The sequence below is a fragment of the Drosophila suzukii genome, unplaced genomic scaffold (genome assembly GCF_043229965.1).
Source record: "Drosophila suzukii unplaced genomic scaffold, CBGP_Dsuzu_IsoJpt1.0 scf_4, whole genome shotgun sequence".
Classification (NCBI taxonomy): domain Eukaryota; kingdom Metazoa; phylum Arthropoda; class Insecta; order Diptera; family Drosophilidae; genus Drosophila; species Drosophila suzukii.
In genome coordinates this window covers 1,390,768-1,414,604 of record NW_027255927.1, presented here as the reverse complement: position 1 = coordinate 1,414,604, position 23,837 = coordinate 1,390,768, and positions in this window count along the sequence as shown.

The window sequence follows — 23,837 nt, the reverse complement described above, 5'->3', positions numbered from 1 at the left end:
AATTTATATGACGTGACTGTCCCGTAGATCGGTGAAAAAACACAGGGTTTGAATGGTAACAGAGGGATTTATTCTCATGGTATTAGTACAGCGGGTGTGTGGCTGTGCTGGTCTCGGTATCTCCTTGCTCTGGTTCCGAAGGCTGCTGGGGTTCCTCGTCGTGGCTTGTCGACGCGTTGATTCGACGTCCGCTGGCTCCTGTGTCTCGGGACGCTCGTAGAGGCCGCCTCTGCTCGCTTGCCGACGCGCTGCCTCGGGGTCGCTTGTCGCGCCTTGGACTCGCAGAGAATTCGGCCTTGTGGGCTTTGGGAAGCGTCACCGTTCTCAGACTAGGGTGAACAAGCCTTGCTCTCCAGGCCAACGCCTCTTGAAACCGCAAATCGATCCACCGCTCGTCCTTAACGCCAGGTCCTGCTTAGACAACATTCCTCCCCGAGCTAACGGTCCTTCGTCGTAGGCCTCTTTCTTTTGAATCTGACAGACCCGCCGGGCGATTCGCCAGGGTGTGGTCGTGACAAAGTTGGAAAACAAACGCCTTGACTTAGCCGTGAGATGCCTTCCGGACCTGAGCCACTTGTGTCTAAACTCGGAGATTCCTGATGTCCCAATCCCGAACGTCTCGTCGTGGCGATCTTGCTCCTTGTATCCTTCCCACGGTGCTTCCGACGACTCGCCTAGTTGTGGCTCCCTCGTAGATTACTTGGTTGACTGACTGTTCACTTTGGTATTTTAACTGATCTTGATGGTTTGACTCCTCGTGATTGACTGCGGTCTTATATAGGGCCTCCGGGAACCGTTATTTCCCTTTTTCGCACGGCCCGCTGAATCTCTCCACTCCGGGTCTAAGGTCCGTGACTCCTGTTCGACCCACTAGTCCTTTAGTCCACTGCTGCCGTCCCGCTGGTTCCCGTGATGCTTGTGGAACGCCTGTGTGACGCTCCACTGTTGAGATGTGGCACTTCTTCCGGTGGAGTTCCGCAGTCCCCTTTTGCACATGGCACTCTTGCTTTGCCCGCAAAGTCTCCACTCTCTCATTCTCCATCCTTGGTCTCCAAACTCTCTTCTTCTCCCACCTTGGTGTCTTCCTCTGCAACCGCTCCTCGCCACGCCGTTACTACGCGAATTCGCCGCGTATCTGGTAAGCGGCCGGCCATCTGATACTGCTACTGCTGAGATTTGTGGGGAGTTATTCAACTCCTCACATTCCCCCCTTACTTCCGGAAATATTAAAAGCTCGTTCCTAGTCTCCGGCGTTTCCTTGCATATCCTAGCCTTCGAGGACCTAGCCTGACAAGGACTTGGGAGAGGCGTCCGATGTTCAGGCACCATTTGCCACCAGCGAAGGCGGAAATAAATTTCTCAGTCGTTAAGTCGGATGTAGACTCTAGATGGATGGCCTTAGTAGAAAAACAGACGAATACCAACACATACCCCTTTGTGATAGGACAAGCTCTCTCGGTGTAATTTATTATATCAAAAGGACCGGCGTAGTCCTTCCCTGTGTACGTGAACGGACGGGAAAAAGGCACTAGTTCTTGCGAAAAACTTGCCATCATCTGGAATTGTAATATCTTTTTGTGGATAACGCAGACCCTGCAGGAGTTAATCACTGGCTTCACCAAGTTCTTTATTCTCGGAACCCAGTATCTGGACCGAGTGAAACGTACCACCTACTGGTTACCACCATCTAATTTAATGAAATGCGTAAATTTTACCAGAAGCTGCGAGAGTGAACGTACGTACGGCAGGATTATAGGTTGTCGGTTATAATAATGCAAACTTTCGGAGGCAGCTAAGCGGCATCATGCCTTGACTAGCCCTTTCTGGTCTCGAAAGGCGTTCAGGGAGAGAATCCAACTTGCCGCGGGCACAGGACGCTTCTGACTCAAGCAGCGGTATTACTCAGAAAAATACCTGCGCTGAGTAAAAATGGTCATGAGCCGTTCAGCGGCGGCAACGTCCTGGGTCTCTAGACGGACCCCTGAAAGCGGTGATTGTTTTCGACATCGCTGGACAAATCGATAAAAATACACGGGATCCGCGGTGCTCTATCTAACTTGGAATAGCGATCCAGGAAATCTTTTACTACCTCGGTCACCGGCAAGTCAATTGCAGCCAAGTGGGTCCATGCCATCAAAGCGGGCTATTCACCAGCTCCTGAAGGGGAACTCCTCGACTAGCCAAATTAGCTGGATTGTGTTCGGATTGAACGTGCGACCAATTGGCTGCATCTGTGGACTCGGTGATCTTCGTCACCATGCTAGCACAATTGAGGAATCGGTCCAACAATGGAGTTTTGAGGTCAGCCTCGGCATATTAGGAAGGACGGCTACGGCCATCTCAAACAACGTTAGAGCTCCACACTGCTCCTAGGAAGTGACACCGTTTCGATTAGCGCCACACGCGTACTGGCCGTGGGCAAGTGCACCATAGTCGTATGTATCTTCTCTATGCGCACATACATCGCAGCACCGTATACTTCTTGCGAGGCGTCACAGAGTCCGTGATGCTCTACGCGGAACTCCGTACGGAAGAAAATCCATCGTGTCGATCTTGAGGAAGTCTGTGCTGAGAAGATGATCGCTTTGGATATGAGCTAAGATTTCATTTTCTCAATGAAAAGCCCGCGGAATAAAGAGCACTTTGCCGTCCTCTGCGGAGTCAGCTTCCGAAAGGACTTTGTCTACATACATGAGATGGCGAATGACGTTGCTCGTCAGTTGCCAGCTGCCTGCAACAGGCATTGCCAGGGATGGTGCGCAATTGAATCCAAAAGTTACCGTCCTTAATTCAAAATCATTAATGTGCCCATCGCTGTTGCGGAATAAGATGCGTTGGAATGGGGTATGCCTCGGATCTACCGATATCTGTCGATACATTCTTTCGATATCGGCACTTTAGACGTATCGGAAATATCGTCACTTCAGGATCTGGATGGTAAGATCGGACTGTAAGACTGGCCCAGCATGAAAGTTATCATTTAAACTGACCCCATCCTCTGAAGAGCTAGAGGCCTTGAATACCTCAGCTTGGTGGTCGTACTTTCCGGCTTGAGCACGGCATGATGCGGAAGGTAGTAACTGGCGAATCATGGGAAGAAGGGACCTCTCTCATGATTTGGCCTTGGAGCAGGCACGGGACCTGTTAGGATACACCCGAAAATGGTTTCATGACCGAGGAGCCACAAATGTTCCGCTTAGGAGAATGGATGGCAGTACATTGGCCCCAACGAGAATATCTATCTGTGCGCTGACGAAAAACTTTGTATCCGCTAGTGGAAGTTCGGGAAGATTCCGTAGTAACTGTTGCGAAATAGGACAAGATGGGAGGTTTCCAGCTAATTGCGTTACATAGGCGGTCGTGTTTATTTGCAAGCTAGGCCTGTTCGGAGAACGGGTGGTAAACTGACAGAGCTTTATGGATTCAGCGGATACTGTGTGGTTTCAGCATGATACTTGGGCACGGATTACATGGTGAGGCAACTTAATGAATTTGAACTGCCGCTCAGAAATAAAAGTTGCCTCCGATCCTGAAACTTTCAGGGCACGAGCTTTAAAATTCGACCCTAGGTGACAGATGTCAATTATGGCGGTGCCCACCAAGACGGATCTATGCCCCGTCGAAAATTAATTTTGGACTGTGGAGTCCGTGGACCCGGTAGCGGTGGGAACGGGTGTATTTGGTTTTGATCTGGGTCTTGGAGAAGGATTTGAAGGCGATGGGAGGAGTTTCCTCTGTGTAGTAAGGTGTGATGGCGGCCGTGGCACGTAAAGCAAATAAGAGTGCTCTCTCTTCTCTTTATATATGCCGATCGCTCGTCGACCGTCATGTGGAGAAATCGTGCACATGTGCGGACAGGTTGTTTTTCCTTTTTACAAAATTCGCATCCTTTGGGCTTGGGTGCTACCCTTGTAGGAATTTATTCTTTGAGACGCTGCACTAGAGGCGAATGCTTTCGGTTGAGACTGACTCGAACCTGACGGTCGTACGTCTTCTATGGCTTCTATGGTCCGGTGACGCTCTGTAAGGAATGCGTTCACCTCCTGCCGCGTCGGAATCTCGGCCCTGTTCCCACAAGGATAGCGTGAGCTTAGGGAGTTTGGAAGAGCACAGGTACACCAAGAGGCAATCGCAATTTTCAGTTTGAATTCCGGATATTTAAGGTAACCCTGGATGGTGCTTTGAAGTTCACGGATAGCTGACCCGGACTGCATATTGAAAAGAATTTTTAATTGGCCATTTATTAACAACCGCTTGTTTTCGAAACGCTCAGTTAGGTTAGCCCAGGCTGAGCGAAAGCTCTGGGGGAGTTCGAAACTATGTTGTGTGCATCGCCACTTGTTTTTACATTCGGTATTCGCACGGAAGAAGCCGACAGCCAGAGGAAATGTAGGTCTGGGTAGTAACTTCGGGAGCTTGGGCTATCATATCCGCGATATGAGCTCCAGATCTTTTGTAATTTGATTGGACCCTTTTTCGGGGCAACGAAGACTTAGCTATTAGTTCGGGTGTGGGCGGATCTACAGATATGCCTGGGACTACTGCAGGTGGAATAGACAGCTTTTTGTTATCACTTCCAAAGGACGTGCAATAAAGTGGACCTTTTTAGGGTCAGAATATGCGCGCTTTTGTTTATGTCGAAAATAGGAATCCTGACCCACTTCTGGAACGGTGGAATGTGATGTCGGCAAGAAAAAAAGTCGTGTATTGGAATAAATAAAAGTTAGAGCACCGACCAATCTGGTTACTTTTATTTAATTTTAATACAGATAAGGAACGGTGATAAAGGAGCTTGTACATCACCCGTCGAAAAAACTATGGTACTTATCCTTTTTGGTGTACGAATATTGTAGTGCGGTATAATTGGGACCGAGTTTGGTATTTTTGAAAGCTGGTATTATTTTTGCTTTTGAAATAATTTGAGGGGGAAAAAATACCAAGTATGTATTATAAATGTTATAGACCCCCATGGATTAATAGTATTATTTTGCCTTTACTTAAACTTCTGATTAAAGAATTCTGATTAGGTGTGGGTTATCTTTTGAAAATCAAAAAACACTTTTAAAATTTACGTTCCTCAAAGTTAGATCAATGCAAAACATGGTAAACTTAAGGTATCACTTACCTGACTACGTTTTCATCAATAAATATCAGTTCTTATCACAAAACTAGTAGGTTTCGGTGCGCACAATTTAAATTGTCAGCTTCCCCTTCAATAGCTCAAAACTAAACTTGATTTAATTTGTTTTATTTTCGCTGTTGGCGCGTGCCCCTGCCCCTATACCCCTTGTAACGAACTGATTTTGTTGCTTGCTCCATACGAGATTCGTGCGGCTAGCTCAGAAAATTGTGTGTTCGTCCCACCAAATTTATATGACGTGACTGCCCCGTAGATAAGTAAGAAAACACAGGATTCGAATGGTAACAGTGCGATTTATTCTCGTGGTATTAGTACAGCGGGTGTGTGGCTGGGCTGGTCTCGGTATCTCCTTGCTTTGGATCCGCCGGCTGCTGGTGCTCCTCGTCCTGGCTTGTCGACACGTTGACTCGACGACCGCTGGCTCCTGTGCCTCGGGACGCTCGGAGAGGCCGTTTATGCTCGCTTGCCGACGCGCTGCCTCCGGGTCGCTTGTCGCGCCTTGGGCTCGCAGAGAGTTCGGCCTTGTGGGCTTAGGGAAGGCTCACCGTTATCAGACTAGGGTGAACAAGCCTTGCTCTCCAGGACAACGCCTCTTGAATCCTGCTTGGTCGGGCAAGGTAAGCTGGGTCTTAGACAACTTTCCTCCCCGAGCTAACGGTTCTTCGTCGTAGGCCTATTTCGCTTGACTCTGACAGACCCGCCGGCGATTCGCCAGGGTGTGGTCGTAAGAAAGTTGGAAAACAAACGCCTTGACTTAGCCGTGTGATGCCTTCCGGACCTAAGCCACTTGTGTCTCTATTCGGAGATTCCTGATGTCTCAGTCCCGAACGTCTCGACGTGGCGATCTTGTTCCTTGTATGCTTCCCACGGCGCTGCTGCCGACGACTCGCCTTGTTGTGGCTTCCTCGTAGATTACTTGGTTGACTGACTGTTCACTTTGGTATTTTAACTGATCTTGATGGTTAGACTCCTCGTGATCGAGGACGACGCCAGCGCCAGCGCTCTGCGGTCTTATATAGGGCCTCCGGGAACCGCTATTTCCATTTTGCGCATGGCCAGCTGAATTTCTCCACTCCGGGTCCAAGCTCCGGGACTCCTGTTCGACCCACAAGTCCTTTCCGCACAGCTTCCAACCGATGTTCTGCCCACTGCTGCCGTCCCGCTGGTTCCCGTGATGCTTGTGGCACGCCTGTGTGCCGGTCTTGCTCTGCCCGTCAAGTCTCACCTCTCTCATTATCCGCTCCTTGGTCTCCAAACTCTCTTGTTCTCCATCCTTGGTTTCCAAACTCTCTAATTCTCCATCCTTGGTCTTCAAACTCTCTTGTTCTCCATCCTCTCCTCGCCGCGCCGTTACTACGCGAATTCGCCGCATATCTGGTAAGCGGCCGGCCATCTGCTGCTGCTGCTGCTGCTTAGATTTGTGGGAAGTTATTCAACTCCTCACACCCTTCTAAAGCGAAACATTTCCGACTATAACATTTTTAATCCTTAAGTCAAGGCACATCATTAGTTTGTTAAAAATGTTAATATTAAAATATTTTAAATATTTAAATAAATATTAACAGACAACTTTTCATAACCAAACTATAAATTTACATTGTAAGAGTAATGTATAATACATAAACATAACATTATAAGTTAATTCAGTTTACTTAATTTACTTAATTTTACGGTGATCAAATAATTAAATTTTACAAAACAATATTTTTTTTTTTCGAAATACAATAATACTCATAAAATATTCCTCGCTAAAATTTTCGTCGGTGGCCAAACTGGCGGACAGACCATAATGGACCTGGCGAAGTTTGGCAGAGTGCAGTCACATTATAAGACAAAGAGAGAGGGGGAACCTACGGATATATGTCTCTCTTTGTTGTACGACCGAATTCTTCGGCAGTCTTCTACACTTCGCCGACTTCTCTGCTGACGTCGCAGTGGAGACTTCACGACGGGGAGATCGGAACAGAGCGGCAAAGCGGTGCACTGGGAGAGCGGTGCAATGGGATAGCGATCCCGTGGTCCAGATTCGCTTTACAATGGGATTGAACATTCCGCCCCCTTGCAATCCCTAGCGTTACAAAAAGGGACGGAGACCCGGCCAGTCGTCTACGCCTTACGTTTGCGTACAAGCGCCGGAGAGAGGACGTTGACGCTGTGGATGCTGAGCTCGGTGGAAGGCCAAGCTTTTCGCGAGTTGGCTGGTCTTGCCGTCTCGAACACTGCGGAGAAGCGGCCAGTTGCTGGGAGCCTGACTTGTATGATGGTTCCGGCCGCCTCATGTGCAAGCAGTTTGCGCAGTACTTGTTGCTGAGCTTTAGGAACCTCTGACACTTCCGAGCGTGCCATACGAATGTCGACTACGCCGACATTGTCATCGGATCCCCGAAAAAAGAAGGCTATTCTATTGTCGTCCTTAATGCCGACTAAGTCGCCGGTTTTCTGTGGGAACTTGCCTTTTGTTGCGCTTGTGGAGCTCTTTAAGGTACTCGTCCTTCCATCGAGCACAAAATTGGTGAGGAGGGCCTTTGAATGTTGCTACCGGTTTATAATAGATTTGGATTCTCCCTTTACTTCGGGTTCCACTATGAACAGAAGAGGTCCACCGACAAGAAAGTGACCTGGTGTCGACGCTAGCAGGATCCTATGACATGGGAGGTAGCGGTCTGGAGTTTAGACAAGCCTCGATTTTTGCTAGGAAGGCCGAAAACTCTTGAAAAGGATACATTCTCGTAGCTGTGGACTTGAAGAACAAAGTCTTGAAGCTCTTAACACCACCTTCCCAGAGGCCTCCCATTCGGGGTGCAACGATCGAGATAAACTGCCAGTTGCTGATAATTATACGCATCAGTTACAGACTCCTGAACGGCTTGCAGAAAGTCTCGGGAAAGCAAGGATAAAGCGCCGACGATGTTCTTTCCATTGTCGGACTGAACTTGGCGAGGACACCCTCTTCTGGATACGAAACGAGCGAAAGCGGCAGGAAATTTCTCAATCTTTAAGTCGGATGTAGACTCTGGATGGGTGGCCTTTGTAAAAAAGCAGACGAATACAAACACTTACCCCTTTGTGATAGGCATTAGCTCTTTCGAAGAACTTCCCATAATCTGGACTTGCAATCTCTTTTTGTGGATAACGCAGACCCTGTAGGAGTAAACCACTGGCTTCACCAAGTTCTTTCTTCTCGGAACACAGTATCTGGACCGAGTTAAACGTTCCACTTACTGGTTAACACCATCTAATTTAATGAAATGCGTAAATTTTACCACAAGCTGCGAGAGTGGGGAACTCCTCGACTAGCCAAATCAGCTGAATTGTGTTCGGATTGAACGTGCGACCAATTGGCTGCCTCTGTGGATTCGGTGATCTTCGTCACCCTGTTGGCAACGAACGTTGTCACTGGCTTGGCTAGCCATGCCTAGCACAATCGAGCCTCGGCATATTAGGAATGACGGCTTAGGTCATCTCAGACAACGGTAGAGCTCCACACAGCTCCAGCCTAGGAAGTGACACCCTTTTGACTGGCGCCACACGCGTCTTGGCCGTGAGCAAGTGTATCATGGTTGTATGGCCCTTCTCTACGCGCACATAGAGCGCAGCTCCGTATGCTTCTTGCGAGGCGTAACAGAATCCGTGATGCTCTACGCGGAACTCTGGACGGAAGAAAATCCATTGTGTCGATATCGAGGAAGTCTGTGGTTGGTAGATAATCGCTTTGGATATGAGCAAGGATTTTATTTTCTCAATGAAAAGCCCGCGGAATAAAAAGCACTTTGTAGCTCGCGAACAATGAGCTTGCCGTTCTCTGCGGTGTCAGCTCCCGAAAGGACATCGTGTACATACATAAGATTGCGAATGACTTTGCTCGCTTTTGGATTGCTGAGCTGCACGTCAGTTGCCAGCTGTTGCAGGACTCGAATTGCCAGGGATGGAGCGCATTGACTCCAAAAGTTACCGTCTTAAATTCAAAATCACGAATGAGCCCCTCGCTGTTGCGGAATAAGATGCATTGGAACGGGATATGCTTCGGATCTACCCATAGATACATTCTCTTGATATCGGCACTGTAGACGTATCGGAAATATTGCCACTTCAGGATCTGGGTGGTCAGATCGAACTGTAAGACTGGGCCAGCATGGAGGACATCATTTTAGCTGACCTCATTCTCTGAAGGGCTGCAGGCACTGATTACCGCTTGGTGGTCGTACTTTCCAGCTTGAGCATGAGGTATGATGCCGAAGGTAGTAACTGGCGAATCATGGGTAGAAGGGACCTCTCTCATGAGTTGGCCTTGGAGCAGGCACGAGTCGTGTCCGAAAATGGTTTCCTGACCGAGGAGCTACAAATGTTCAGCCGGGTGCCGCTTAGGAGAATGGATGGCAGTACATTGGCCCCAACCAGAATATCTATCTGTGCTCCTCGAAAAATATTGTATCCGCTATTGGCAGTTCGGGAAGATCCCGTAGTAACCGATGCGGAATCGGACAAGATGGGAGGTTTCCAGCTAATTGCGTTACATATGCGGCCGTGTTTATTTGCAAGCTAGGCCTGTTTGGAGAACGGATGGTAAACTGACAGAGCTTTTTGGGTTCAGCAGATTCTGTGTGCCTTCAGCATGATACTTGGGCCCGGATTACTTGGTAAGGCAACTTACTTAATTTGAACAGCCGCTCAAAAATAAAAGTAGCCTCCGATCCTTAAATTTATCAGGGCACAAGTTTTAATATTCAAGCCCCAGGTGACAGGTGTCAATTATGGCGGTGCCCAGCAAGATGGATCTATACCCCGCAGGAAAGTAGTTTTGGACTGTGGAGCCCGTGATAGCGGTGGCAACGGGTGTATTTGGTCTTTATCTGGGTCTCGGAGAAGGATTTGAAGCCGATGGGAAGGAATTTCCTCTGGGTAGTAGGGTGTGATGGCAGCCGTGGCAAGTAAAGCAACTATAAGTGGTTTAGCAATCTTTATATAAGCCGACATATGCGGCCAGAATGGTTTTCCTTCTTACAAAGGTCACATCCTTTGGGCTTGGGTGCTACCCTTGTCTCGTAAGGATTTATTTTTTCAGACGCTGCACTGGAGGCGAATGCCTTCGGTTGAGACTGACTCGAACCTGACGGTCGTACGTCATCTACGGCTTCCAAGGTCCAGTGACGCTCTATAAGCAATTAGTTCAGCTCCTGCCACGTCGGAATCTCGGCCTTGTTGTGCAGAGACTGTCCCCATAAGGATAGCGTGAGCTAAGGGAGTTTAGAAGAGCACATGTACACCAAGACTCAATCGCAATTTTCGGTTTGAATTCCGGAAATTTTTAACGCCGTGAGGTAACCCTTGATTGTGCTTTGAAGTTTACGGATAGCTGACCCAGCTTCCTGATTAACGGACTGCATATTGAAAAGAATTTTTAATTGGCCATTTACTAACAACCGCTTGTTTTCGAGACGCTCAGTTAGGTTAGCCCAGCCTGAGTGAAAGCCCTCGTTCGAAACTATGTTGTGTGCATCGCCACTTGTTTTTGCATTAGGTATCGCACGGAGGTAGCCGACACCCAGAGGAAATGTAGGTCTGGGTAATAACTTGGGGAGCTTGGGCTATCATATCACAGATCTGAGCACCAGATCTTTTGTAATTTGTTAAGAGTAATTTGGGAAGCTGGGAAGCGACGAGGACTTACCGATTAGTTTGGGTGTGGGCGGATCTACGGATATACCTGGGACTAATGCAGGTGGAATAGACAACTTTTTGCTATCACTTCCAACGGATATGTCATAAAATGGAGGTAAGAATGGGTCAGAATATGCTCGCTTTTATTTATGTCGAAAATAGAAATCCTGGCGCACTTCTGAAACGGTGAAACGTGGTGTCGGCAAGAAAAAAGAAGAAGTTAGAGCACCGACCGATCTGGTTACTTTTATTTAATTTAAATACAGATAAAGAACGGTAAAGGAGTTTGTATATCACCCGTGGAAAAAACTATGGTACTTATCGTTTTTGGAATATGCATTTTGTAGTGTGGTATGATTGGGACCGAGCTTGCTATTTTTAAAAGCTGGTATTATTTTGTTTTGCTTTTGAAATAATTAGAGGGGGAAAAAATACCAAGTATTCATTATTAATATTATAGACCCCGATGGATTAATAGTATTATTTTGCCTTTACTTAAACTTCTGATTAAAGAGGTCTGATTAGGTCTAGGTTACATTGTGAAACCCAAAAAACTCTTTTAAAATTTACATACCTTAAAGTTAGATCAATGCAAAACATGGTAAACTTAAGGTATCACTTTTCTGACTTTGTTTTGGTCAATATCACAAAACTAATTTAAATTGTCTGCTTGGTTGAACTTGTTTAATTTTCGCTGTTGGCGCGTGCCCCTGCCCCAATACCCTTTCTAAAGCGAAACATATCCGACTAAAATATTTTTAATCCTTAAGTCAAAACACAACATTAATTTTTTTTAAAAAGTTTAATATTAAAATGCTTTAAAAATTTAAATAAATATAACGGACTACATTTCTGTAACAAACTAAAACATTACATTGTAAGAGTACTGTTTTATACATAAACATAACATTATAAGTAAATTCAAATAATAAAATTTTTTAAAACAATATTTGTTTTTTTTTTAAATACAATAATGCTCATAAAATACTAGGGCATATACATGTGGCTGCGCCACAAAACGTTTTCCGATAAAATTTGGGTCGCAATCCGAACATAGCGGACAGACGCAAAAAAAAATGAACAGGCTTAAATTTGTCTCTGAGAGCGCAGAGTGCAGGCACATCATAAGACAAAGAGAGAGAGGGAACCTCTGAATATATGTCTCTCTTTGTTGTACGACCGTTTTCGTCGGCAGTCTTCTATACTGCGCCGACTTCTCTGCTGACGTCGCAGTGGAGACTTCACGACGGGAAGATGGGAACAGAGCGGGAGAGCGGTGCACTGGGATAGCGATGCCGTGGACCAGATTCGCTGGACAATGGGATTGAACATTCCGCCCCCCTTCCAATCGCTAGCGTTTCAAAAAGGGACGTAGACCCGGTCAGTCGTCTACGCCTTACGTTTGCGTATAGGCGCCGGAGAGGATCCATCCGAGCACCGTCTTTTGGGCCACTGGCAGTAGCTCGTCGACCATGTGGAAGCCCGGCTGGATAACCTTAGGGTAGACGTCCGCGCCAAGGATCAGGGAGATGGTTGCTGGCCGATGGAACCGCTCATCTGCGAGCGGTAGCTCCCGAAACTTCTTGACCACGCTCTCACTGAGCGCACGGATAGGAGTCCGTTTAGCTCGATCTTGAGGACCACCTCCAGCTCGAACGCCTCGTCGACCTTCGACCAAATTGTCGCCGTGCAGAAGCTCCCATCTCCCACTTTGGTTGTCGGCAAACGAAACGCGGAGGCCAAGGATGAATGATGATGATGTAGCTTGTCGGGGAGCACGGTTCGATGAGTGCGGCGGTGACGAACGTCTTCACCCGATCTCGACGATCACCAAGGCAGTTGGGAGGACGTTGACGCTGTGGATGCTGAGCGCGGTGGAAGGCCAAGCGTTTGGCGAGTTGGCGGGTCTTGCCGGCGCGAACACTGCGGAGAAGCGGCCTGTTGCTGAGAGCCTGAATTTTTTCTGGAAGCATGTTCGAGCATGTGAATCAGCGTATGATGGTTCCTGCCCGCCTCATGTGCGAGGCAGTTTGCGCAGTACTTGTTTGTCAGCCTTAGGAACCTCTGACATTTCCGAGCGTGCCGTACGAATGTCGACTGCGCCGACATTGCCATCGGCTCCAAGAAAAGTGGAGTCTTTTCTATTGTCGCCCTTAATGACGACCATGTCGCCGATTTTCTGTGGGAACTTGCCTTTTGTTATGCTTGTGGAGCTCTTTAAGGTACTCGTCCTTCCATCGAGCACGGGATTGGTGATGGAGGGCCTTTAGGTGTTGCTACCGGCTTATAATAGCTTTGGATTTTCCCTTTACTTCGGCTTCCACTATGAACAGAAGAGGTTCGCTGACAAGAAAGTGACCTGGTGTCAACGCTAGCTAGGAGGGTCGAAAGCTCTTGAAAAGTATACATTCTCGTAGCTGGGGACTTGAAGAACAAAGTCTTGAAGCTCTTAACACCCACTTCCCACAGGCCTCCCATTTGGGGTGCCACAAGCGGAATAAACTGCCAGTTGAAATGCTGATAATTATAAGCATCAGTTACAGACTCCTGAACGGCTTGCAGAAAGTCTCGGGAAAGCAAGGCTAAAGCGCCGACGAAGGTCTTGCCATTGTCGGACTTGGCGAGGACACCCTCTTCTGGAAACCAGTCGTTAAGTCGGATGTAGACTCTAGATGGATGGCCTTTGTAGAAAAACAAACGAGTACCAACACATACCCCTTTATGATAGGCACTAGCTCCTTCGAAAAACTTCCCATCATCTGAACTCGCAATCTCATTTTGTGGATAACTCAGACCCTGTAGGAGTTAATCGAACTTGCCGCGGGCACAGGACGCTTTTGACTCAAGCAGCGGTATTTTTCAGAAAAATAACTGCGCTGAGTACAAATGGTCATGAGCAGTTCAGCGGCGGCAACGTCCTGGGCCTCTAGATGGACCCCTGAAAGCGGTGATTGTTCTCGACATCGTTGGAGATCGAATGGACATACGCGGGGACCCGCCGTGCTCTATCTAACTTGCAAAAGCGATCCAGGGAATCTTCTGTCGGCATAGATGCCACATGGGCTTTGAAGGCACACTTCTCTACCTCGGTCAAGGGCAAGTCGGTTCCTTGGCTAGGCCATTGATTGCGTGGCCGTTGCAGCCAAGTCCATGCCATCAAAGCGGGTTATCCACCAGCTCCTGAAGGGGAACTCCTCGACTAGCCAAATCAACTGGATTGTGTTCGGATTGAACGTGCGACCAACGGGCTGCCTCTGTCGACTCGGTGATCTTCGTCACCCTGTTGGCAACGTTGGAACGTTGTCGCTGGTTTAGCTAGCCATGCTAGCACATTCGAGGAATCGGTCCAACAATGGAGTTTTGAGGTCAGTCTCGGCATATTAGGAAGGACGGCTTCGGCCATCTCAGCCAACAGTAGAGCTCCACACAGCTCCAGCCTAAGAAATAACACCGTTTTGTGCATCATGGTCGTATGAATCTTTTCTACGCGCACGTAGATGCTCTACGCGGAACTCTGGACGGAAGAAAATCCATCGTGTCGATCTCGAGGAAGTCTATGCTTAGAAGATGATCGCTTTGGATATGAGCTAAGATTTCATTTTCTCAATGAAAAGCCCGCGGAATATAGAGCACTTTGTAGCTCGCGAACAATGAGCTTGCCGTCCTCTGCGGAGTCAGCTCCCGAAAAGACCAGCTGTTGCAGGACTCGAATTGCCAGGGATGGTGCGCAATTGACTCCAAAAGTTACCGTCTTTAATTCAAAATCACGAATGTGCCCCTCGCTACCATATATCTATCCATATCTTGCGATACATTCTCTCGACATCGGAACGTATCGGAAATATCGTCACTTCAGGATCTGGACGGTAGAATCGGACTGTAAGACTGGGCCAGCATGGAGGATATCATTTAAACTGACCCCATTCTCTGAAGGGCTGCAGGCACTGAAAACGTAACTGGCGAATCATGGGTAGAAGGGTCCTCTCTCGTTGAAATTGAGATACTCTTGAGTCACGAAGTCATATTTGGTTTTCAGACGACTGTCTCTTTTTAGGCGTTGTTCGGTCTTTAGGAACTGCGACAACTCGGAGGATCTGGAGTGACCTAAGGCGGATATCACGCTTTCAGAATCACGAAATGGAAGCCTTACTATATACGTGCCGCTATCGTCTCTCGTGATAGTCCGGAGAAACTTTTCCTCACAAGTCACATCGGATGATTTTGCCACTTATTGGAAGTTCCTACACCTCCAAAAATTGGGTGAGCAGTGCGTCCAGGGATATGTCAAACGTGTGGGAAAGGCGGAAATCTTATTTTGCCTTGGAGCAGTCACGGTTCCTGTTAGGATCCACCCGAAAATGGTTTCTTGACCGCGGAGCCACTTGACGGGGCGCCGCTAAGGAGAATGGATGGCAGTACATCGGCCCCAACCAGAATATCTATCTGACGCTCTCGAAAAACTTTGTATCCGTTAGTGACAGTTCGGGAAGATCCCGTAGAAACCGTTTTGGAATCGGACAAGATGGGAGGCTTCCAGCTAAGTGCGTTACATAGGCGGGCGTGTTTATTAACAAGCTAGGCCTGTTCGGAGAACGGATGGTAAACTGACAGAGCTTTTTGGATTCAGCGGATACTGTGTGGTTTCAGCATGATACTTGGGCTCGGATTACTTGGTAAGGCAACTTAATTAATTTAACCAGCCGCTCGTCAATAAAAGTTGCCTTCGATCCTGAATCTATCAGGGCACGAGCTTTAAAATTCGACCCCAGATGACAGATGTCAATTATGGTGGTGCCCAGCAAGACGGATCTATACCCCGTCGCGGTCCCGGTCCCGGTAGCGGTGGCAACGGGTGTATTGGGTCCTGATCTGGGTTTCGGAGAAGGATTTGAAGGCGATGGGGAGGAGTTTCCTCTGTGTGGTAAGGCATCTATCAGTGCTTTAGCAATCACGCAGCTGATGCCCTAGTGCGAACAAGATCAGACACAGCTGCTTTTTCTTTATGTATGCCGACCGCTCGTCGACCGTCATCTGGGGAAATCGTGCCCATGTGCGGACAGGATGGTTTTCCTTCTTACAAAGGTTACATCCTTTGGACTTGGGTAAACCCCTTGTCTCGTAAGAATAGATTCTTCGAGACGCTGCACTGGAGGCGAATGCTTTCTGTTGAGAGTGACTCGAACCTGAGGGTCGTACGTCATCTATGGCTTCTAAGGTCCGGTGACGCGGACCTCCCCACCCCCTTGTTTTTGAATTCAGGTGAAACAATTTTTCGACCGTCGTCAGCCTTGGATTATTTATGTAAATGATTGTAAACAGATCCCTAAGGGTTGACCAACGCAGATAGTCTCCGGTCAAAACCTTGGCATCGCACGGAGGCAGCCGACAGCCAGAGGAAACTTAGGTCTGGGTAGTTACTAGGGGACCTTGAGCAATCATACCCGTGATCTGAGCACCAGATCTTTTGTAATTTGTTTAGAGCAATTTGGGAAGCTGTTAGTGCCATTTTGACGTTTGCATGGGTGACCTTTTTTCGGGGCGACGAAGACTTAGCGTTTAGTTCGGGTGTGGGCGGATCAACGAATATGCCTGGGACTATTGAAGGTGCAATAGACAACTTGTTGCTGGACCTTTTTTGGGTCAGAATATTATCGCTTTAATTTATGTCAATAATAGAAATCCTGGCCCACTTCCGGAGCGGTGGAACGAGGTGACGGCAAGAAAAAAAGTCGAGGATTGGAAAAAATAAAAACTTAGAGCTCGGACTGATATGGTTACTTTCATTTAATTTTAATACGGATTAGGAACGTTGATAGGGGATTTGGTATATCACACGTGGAAAATTCTATGGTACTTTTTCTTTATGGTATATGTATGTTGTACATAGTGTGGTATAATTGGGACCGAGTTTGGTACCAAGTATTTATTATTAATGTTGTACACCCTGATGGATTAATAGTATTATTTTTCCTTTACTTAAACTTCTGATTTTAGAAAAATACCAAAATATACCAAGGTTAGGCTAGGTCTTTAATCAATGAAAAACATGATAAACTTAAGGTAGCACTTACCTGACTTTCTTTTGGTCAACAAATATAAGTTCTTATCACAAAACTAATAGGTTTCGGCGCGCAAAATTTAAATTGTCTCCTTCCTCTTAATAGCTCAAAACTAAACTTGATTTACTTTGTTTTATTTTCGCTGTTGGCGCGTGCCCCTGCCCTTATACCCTTTCTTAAGCGAAACATATCCGCCTATAACATTTTTAATCCTTAAGTCAAAACGCAACATTAATTTTTTTTAAATGTTAATATTAAAATGCTTTAAATATTTAAATAAATATTAATGGACTACATTTCTATAACCAAACTAAAAATTTACATTGTAAGAGTAATGTGTAATATATAAACGTAACTTTATAGGTAAATAAATAGGAGAGAGAGGCCAAAAAAAATAATGGACCGGCCGAAGTTTGTCTCTGAGAGCGCAGAGTGCAGGCACATTATTAGACAAAGAATGAGGGGGAACCTCCGAATATATGTCTCTCTTTGTTGCACGACCGTTTTCGTCGGCAGCCTTCTTCAATGCGCCGATTTCTCTGCTGACGTCGCAGTGGAGACTTTACGACGGCGAGATGGGAACCGAGCGGGAGAGCGGTGCACTGGGAGAGCGGTGCACTGGTCCATATTCGCTGGGCAATGGGATTGAACATTCCGACCGCCTTGCAATCGCTAGCGTTGCAAAAAGGGACGGAGACCCGGCCAGGCGCCGAACACCGTATTCTGGGCCACTGGCAGTAGCTCGTCGACCATGTGGAAGCCCGGCTGGATAACCTTGGGGTAGACGTCCGCGCCAAGGATCGGGGAGATGGTTGCTGGCCGATGGAACCGCTCTTCTGCGAGCGGTAGCTCCCGAAACTAATTTAACACGCTCTAACTGAGCGCACGGATTGGAGTGCGGATCCGTCCGTTTGGCTCTATATTGAGGACCACCTCCAGCTTGATCGCCTCGTCGACCTTCGACCGAATTGTCGCCGTGCAGAAGCTCTCATCTCCCACGTTGGTTGTCGGCATACGAAACGCGGAGGCCAAGGATGAATGATGATAATGGAGCTTGTCGCGGTGCATGGGTCGATGAGTGCGGCGGTGACGAACGTCTTTTCCCCGGTGTCGACGATCACCAAGGCAGTTGGAAGGACGTTGAAGCTGTGGCGCTAGAAAAGTGTCGCGAGCGACGGAGCGTTTGGCGAGATGGCGGATCTTGCCAGCGCGAACGCTGTGTAGTAGCGGCCTGTGGCTGGGCGCCTGACTTTTTCCGGGAAACGTGTTCGTGCATGTGAAGGAGCGTATGATGGTTACGGTCGCACGTTTTGCACCGCCCACCGCTACGGCAGCTCTCAGTGGAGTGCTCGTGTGAGGGGCAGTTTGCGCAGTACTTGTTGATAAGTACTGCCCGCAGCCGCTCCTTTGCGCTCAGCTTGAGGAACCTCTGACACCTCCGAGCGTGCCGTACGAATGTCGACTACGCCGACATTGCCATCGGCTCCCCGAAAACATGAATCTATTCTATTGTCGTCCTTAATGTCGGCCATGTTGCCGACGCGCAGATTTTCTGTGGGAACTTGCCTTGTGTTGCGTTTGTGGAGCTCTTTAAGGTACTCGACATTCCAACGAGCACGGAATTGGTGATGGAGGGCCTTAAAGTGTTGCTACCGGTTTATAATAGATTTGGACTCTTCCTTTACTTTGGGTTCCACTATGAACAGAAGTGACCTGGTGTCAACGCTAGCACTATCCTCTGACATGGGAGATAGCGCTCTGGAGTGTAGACAAGCCTCAATTTTTGCTATGAAGGTCGAAAGCTCCTTAAAAGTATTCATTCTAGTAGCTGGGGACTTGTAGAACAAAGTTTTGAAGCTCTTGACACCAACTTCCCACAAGCCTCCCATATGGGGTGCCCCAAGCGGAATAAACTGCTAGTTGAGCTGCTGATAACTATAAGCATGAGATACAGACTCCTTACAGAAAGTCTCGGCAAGGCTAAAGCGCCGACGAAGGTCTTTCCATTGTCGGAGTGGACTTGGCAAGGACACCTATAGTATGTTCACATATCGAATGCACACTGTACTCAGTGTTTCGCATGAATATTATTACATACACATTGTAGCACTTGGCCACAATATGTAAGCCACAATTACAAGTCCCAAACAGCTCTTCAAGTGCCCGGTAATATGATCGCCCTTGAGTGCACTGGGACTGGGCAGGGACTGGACAGTGCTGGGTCTGCATATTTGACATGCGCGACCGCTCCGTTACCAAGTTAACATTAGACCTCCCTCCCACCTCTTTGCCAGCGGCTACTAATATATACATCTATACATAAGCATTGAACGCTGCTCTGCCGGCGTCTCTGGCGGTTCAGCTACACTCTCAGTAGCTGTACAAAGAATTGTAATATAGTTAAGAATTCATTGAATAAAGAGAACTCCAATGGAAAGGTTCGCTTAAATCTTATTGGGACATCAAAATCTTATTGGGACAATATATCTATATATCACACACCCTCTTCCGGATACGAATCGAGCGAAGGCGGCAAGAAATTTCTCAGTGGTTAAGTCGGATGTAGGCTCTAGCTGGATGGCCTTTTTAGAAAAACAGACGAATACCAACACATACCCCTTTCTGATAGGACAAGCTCTATCGGTGTAATTTATTATATCAAAAGGACTATCTGAGTGTCGAGGTACTCGACTATAGCGTTCTTCCTGTTTTTTATATCAAAAGGGACGGCGTAGTCCATCCCTGTGTAGAAGAAGAAAATCCACCGTGTCGATCTCGAGGAAGTCTGTGGTCAGAAGATGATCGCTTTGGATATGAGCTAAGATTTCATTTTCTCAATGAAAAGCCCGCGGAACATAGAGCACTTTGTAGCTCGCGAACAATGAGCTTGCCGTCCTCTGCGGAGTCAGCTCCCGAAAGGACATCGTCTACATACATGAGATTGCGAATGGCGTTGCTCGCTCTTTGATTGCTGAGCTGCACGTCAATTGCCAGCTGTTGCAGGACTCGAAATGCCAGGGATAGTGTGCAATTGACTCCAAAAGTTACCGTCTTTAGGTCAAAATCACGAATGTGCCCCTCGCTACCATATATCTACCCATATCTGTCGATACATTCTCTCGACATCGGCACTGTAGACGTATCGGAAATATCGCCACTTCAAGATCTGGATGGTAGGATCGGACTGTAAGACTGGGCCGGCGTTAAGAATATCATTTAAACTGACCCCATTCTCTGAAGGGCTAGAGGCATCGAAGACCGCAGCTTGGTGGTCGTACTTTCCGGCTTGAGCACGGCATGATGCGGAAGGTAGTAACTGGCGTACCATGGGTAGAAGGGACCTCTGTCATGTGGTTGAAATCGAGATACTCTTGAATCACGGAGTCATATTAGGTTTTCAGACGACTGTCCCTTTTTAGGCGTTGCTCGGTTCATAGGAACTGCGACAACGCGGAGGAGCTGGACTGACCTAGGGCGGATATCACGTTTTCAGGATCACGAAATGGAAGCCTTACTATATACCTGCCTCTATCGTCTCTCGTGATAGTCCGGAGAAACTTTTTTTGCCACTTATTGGAAGTTCCTACACCTCCCAAAATTTGGTGAGCATTGTGTTCAGGAATGTGTCAAACGTTTGGGAAATTCGCCGGTGAAAGGCCGGATATCTGATTTGGCCTTGGAGCAGGCACGGGGCGATGCCGAGAAAGACGGATCTATACCCCGTCGCAAAATAATTTTGGACTGTGGAGTCCGTGGACCCGGTAGCGGTGGCAACGGGTGTATTTGGTCTTGATCTGGGTCTCGGAGAAGGATTTGAAGGCGATGGGGAGAAGTTGCCTCTGTGAAGCATGGTGTTACTTGGTTAGGCAACTTAATTAATTTGAACAGCCGCTCAGAAATAAAAGTTGCCTCCGATCCTGAAGTCTTGTAGTAGTCTTGGACTGTGGGTCCTGATCTGGGTCTCGGAGAAGGATTTGAAGGCGATGGGGAAGAGTTTCCTCTGTGTGGTAAAGCATCTATGAGTGCTTTAGCAATCACGCAGCTGATGCGCTAGAGCGAACCAGATCAGACACAGCTGCTTGCCGACCGCTCGTCGACCGTCTTCTGGAGAAATCGTGCACATGTGCGGGCAGGATGGTTTTCCTTCTAACAAAGGACACATCCTTTGGGCTTGGCTACCATTGTCTTGTAAGAACTTATTCTTCGAGACGCTGCACTGGTGGCGAATGCTTTTGGTTAAGACTGACTCGAACCTGACAGTCGTACGTCATCTATGGCTTCTAAGGTCCGTTGACGCTCAGTTTTTCGACCGTCGTCAGCCTTGCATTATTTATGTAATAGGCCGTTTATTTTTTGTGCTAAAATTTATTTAAGCGTTGATAAGCCAACTTAATGGCTATAAAACGCATGCAAATAACAAAGGAAAAAATAACATAAAACATAACAGAAATAAGGAAGTTAAGTAGGTAGTTAATACGGGAGCTGGCTCACTAGGTAATAATAATAATGTCAAAAAAGGAGGTGGGGGTGACCCTAATTAGTCACGCATGGTTGCACACTGACCCTAATTAGTCACGCATGGTTGCACACAGGTGTTCTAATGACCTAATTAGCATAATTAATTCAAAAAGGGGGGTGTTGCTGACCCTAGTTAGATGAGCATGGTTGCACACAGGTCACTTAATGAGCTTAGAAAGTGGTGTGTAGGAGTGTGAGAGAGTGGTGTTTTGATATGTCTTGTTTTGTCTTGTCTTTTTCTCAAGCTAAAGGTGCGTGTGTGATAGGGGTGTTTTGTCATGCGTGGGATTTTGTGGAGTGCAATGGTTGCACACAGCTCACTATGTTGCTTCTAACTTGTGTTAGAACGCGTTATGCGTGGGCGTTTTGTTGAGTCAATTAGGGTTGTAGGTGACACCTGGCTTGCGTGTGTGATAGGGGTGTTTTGTCCTGCGTAGGATTTTGTGGAGTGCAATGGTTGCACACAGATCACTATGTTGCTTCTAACTTGTGTTAGAAGGCGTTATGCGTGGGCGTTTTGTTGAGTCAATTAGGGTTGTAGGTGACACCTGGCTACGGTCTTGTGGTCAAAAGTTGTTGGTTTGAGGGATATTAGACCGCATACTTTTGTGGTGTGAAACAAGCGTGAGTTCGGTAACCTCCCCCTCTTTAGCGAGCATTAGATGGGAAAGTGAGCGTGGGAGTGTAACAAAAACGTTGTTTTGTTATGCGTGGGCGTTTTGTTGATTCAATTAGGGTTGTAGGTGACACCTGTTAGTGTAACCTGCCTACGGTCTTGTGGTCAAAATGGTGACTGTGGTGGTGGTGGTTCCTAACAGAACAAAACCAAATGAGATCGTTTGTTTAGTCAAATACGTTTTTCTTTAATCATATTTGAAAATTTTTTCTCATGCGCTTACATGAGAGAGAAAACGGTTACCTTCTAAGTTTTCAAAAAATGTATGTGTTAAGGAGAAATGTGGAAAATAGTTCAGTTTTAGAAAACTATTCGTTTTACAAGGGGTGTTTTGTCATGCGTATGAATTTGTAAAACTATATTTAGGCGGAGGAGGAGGAGGAAGGGAAGTTGTTTTGTTATGCGTGGGCGTTTTGTTGATTCAATTAGGGTTGTAGGTGACACCTGTTAGTGTAACCTGGCTACGGTCTTGTGGTCAAAAGGTGTTGGTTTGAGGGATATTAGACCGCATACTTTTGTGGTGTGAAACAAGCGTGAGTTCGGTAACCTCTCCCCTCTTTAGCGAGCATTAGATGGGAAAGTGAGCGTAGGAGTGTAAGAGGGATGGTGGTGGTGGCGGTGCTTGTGGTGGTGGTTCCCAACAGAATATACACATTTATACACAAAAACAAATGAGATCGTTTGTTTAGTCAAATACGTTTTTATTTCTATATATTCGTCTTAAATTAGTTTACATTGAGTCTTTTAAATAAATGAATGTATCTTTCCATCAATTTTAAGGCGTCTTCTTCTCTCTTTTCAACATGCATACACCTGCAAGTGTCAGGTCCAACTTTACAATTATCATATGCCCATGCACAGGATGATAGGTGTTCTTCATACTTTGAATGAATTAGTGGGGTGGCTTCTACATCTTTAAAAAATGTATGAAATGATTTCAATTTCGTAGCATGTTCCTTGAAGATCTCACTTCCATGCTCCCTTAAGAACTCTTCAATTTTTGAGGAAATCATTTTTTCTTTCAACGTAATAGTCTGAATGTTTATCTTAAACTAAAGTTTGGTAGAGATAACTCGTTGTATTATACTTAGAAAACAGATGTTAAAATATGCAACAGCTGATGATAGACCCACCCTCGAAAACAAATTCAAAACAATAGAACATTTTTTTTTTTTGGTTTTCTCTTTATTTAAAAATTTCAATATATGATGAAATTAATTTTCTAACTCTATATTGTTGAATTACAAAAGGAAAACAAGCACAAGTTTCTATATTATCATTAGAAAATGTACATAAATTTAAATGTTCTCCAAATGTTGTTTTTATAAACTCCTTTACGTCAGTACCCATGAACATGTTCCTTGTCTCCAGTAGTAATTTCAAGTCCTCTTTTGAAATCATATTTCCAAATGTATTAATAAAAAAATTAATTTTATTTATTAAAGATGAATAAGTCGGTATATTAAGATTGTTATTAGAATCAGTCATTTCGTAAACTTATTTTCCCTACTCTCAAAATGTGAATGAATTGTTTAAAAGGCGTTTAGGAGTTTTCGTTTGTGTAAAAGTTTAAGATTTTATGAGCATTGTTCAGAGAGCAGACACCATCCCGAGCATGTAATGAACAATATGGAAAGTGCTTTCCATCCATTATTTTTAGAGAGGGACAACCAATTTCATCAATGTTAATTACATTATAAATTTTTAAAAATTTTTGTAGGAATAACCTTTTTTGATATCCCTTACAAATTATTTCCTGTTTTCTAATTATTTCTCTTAAATACAT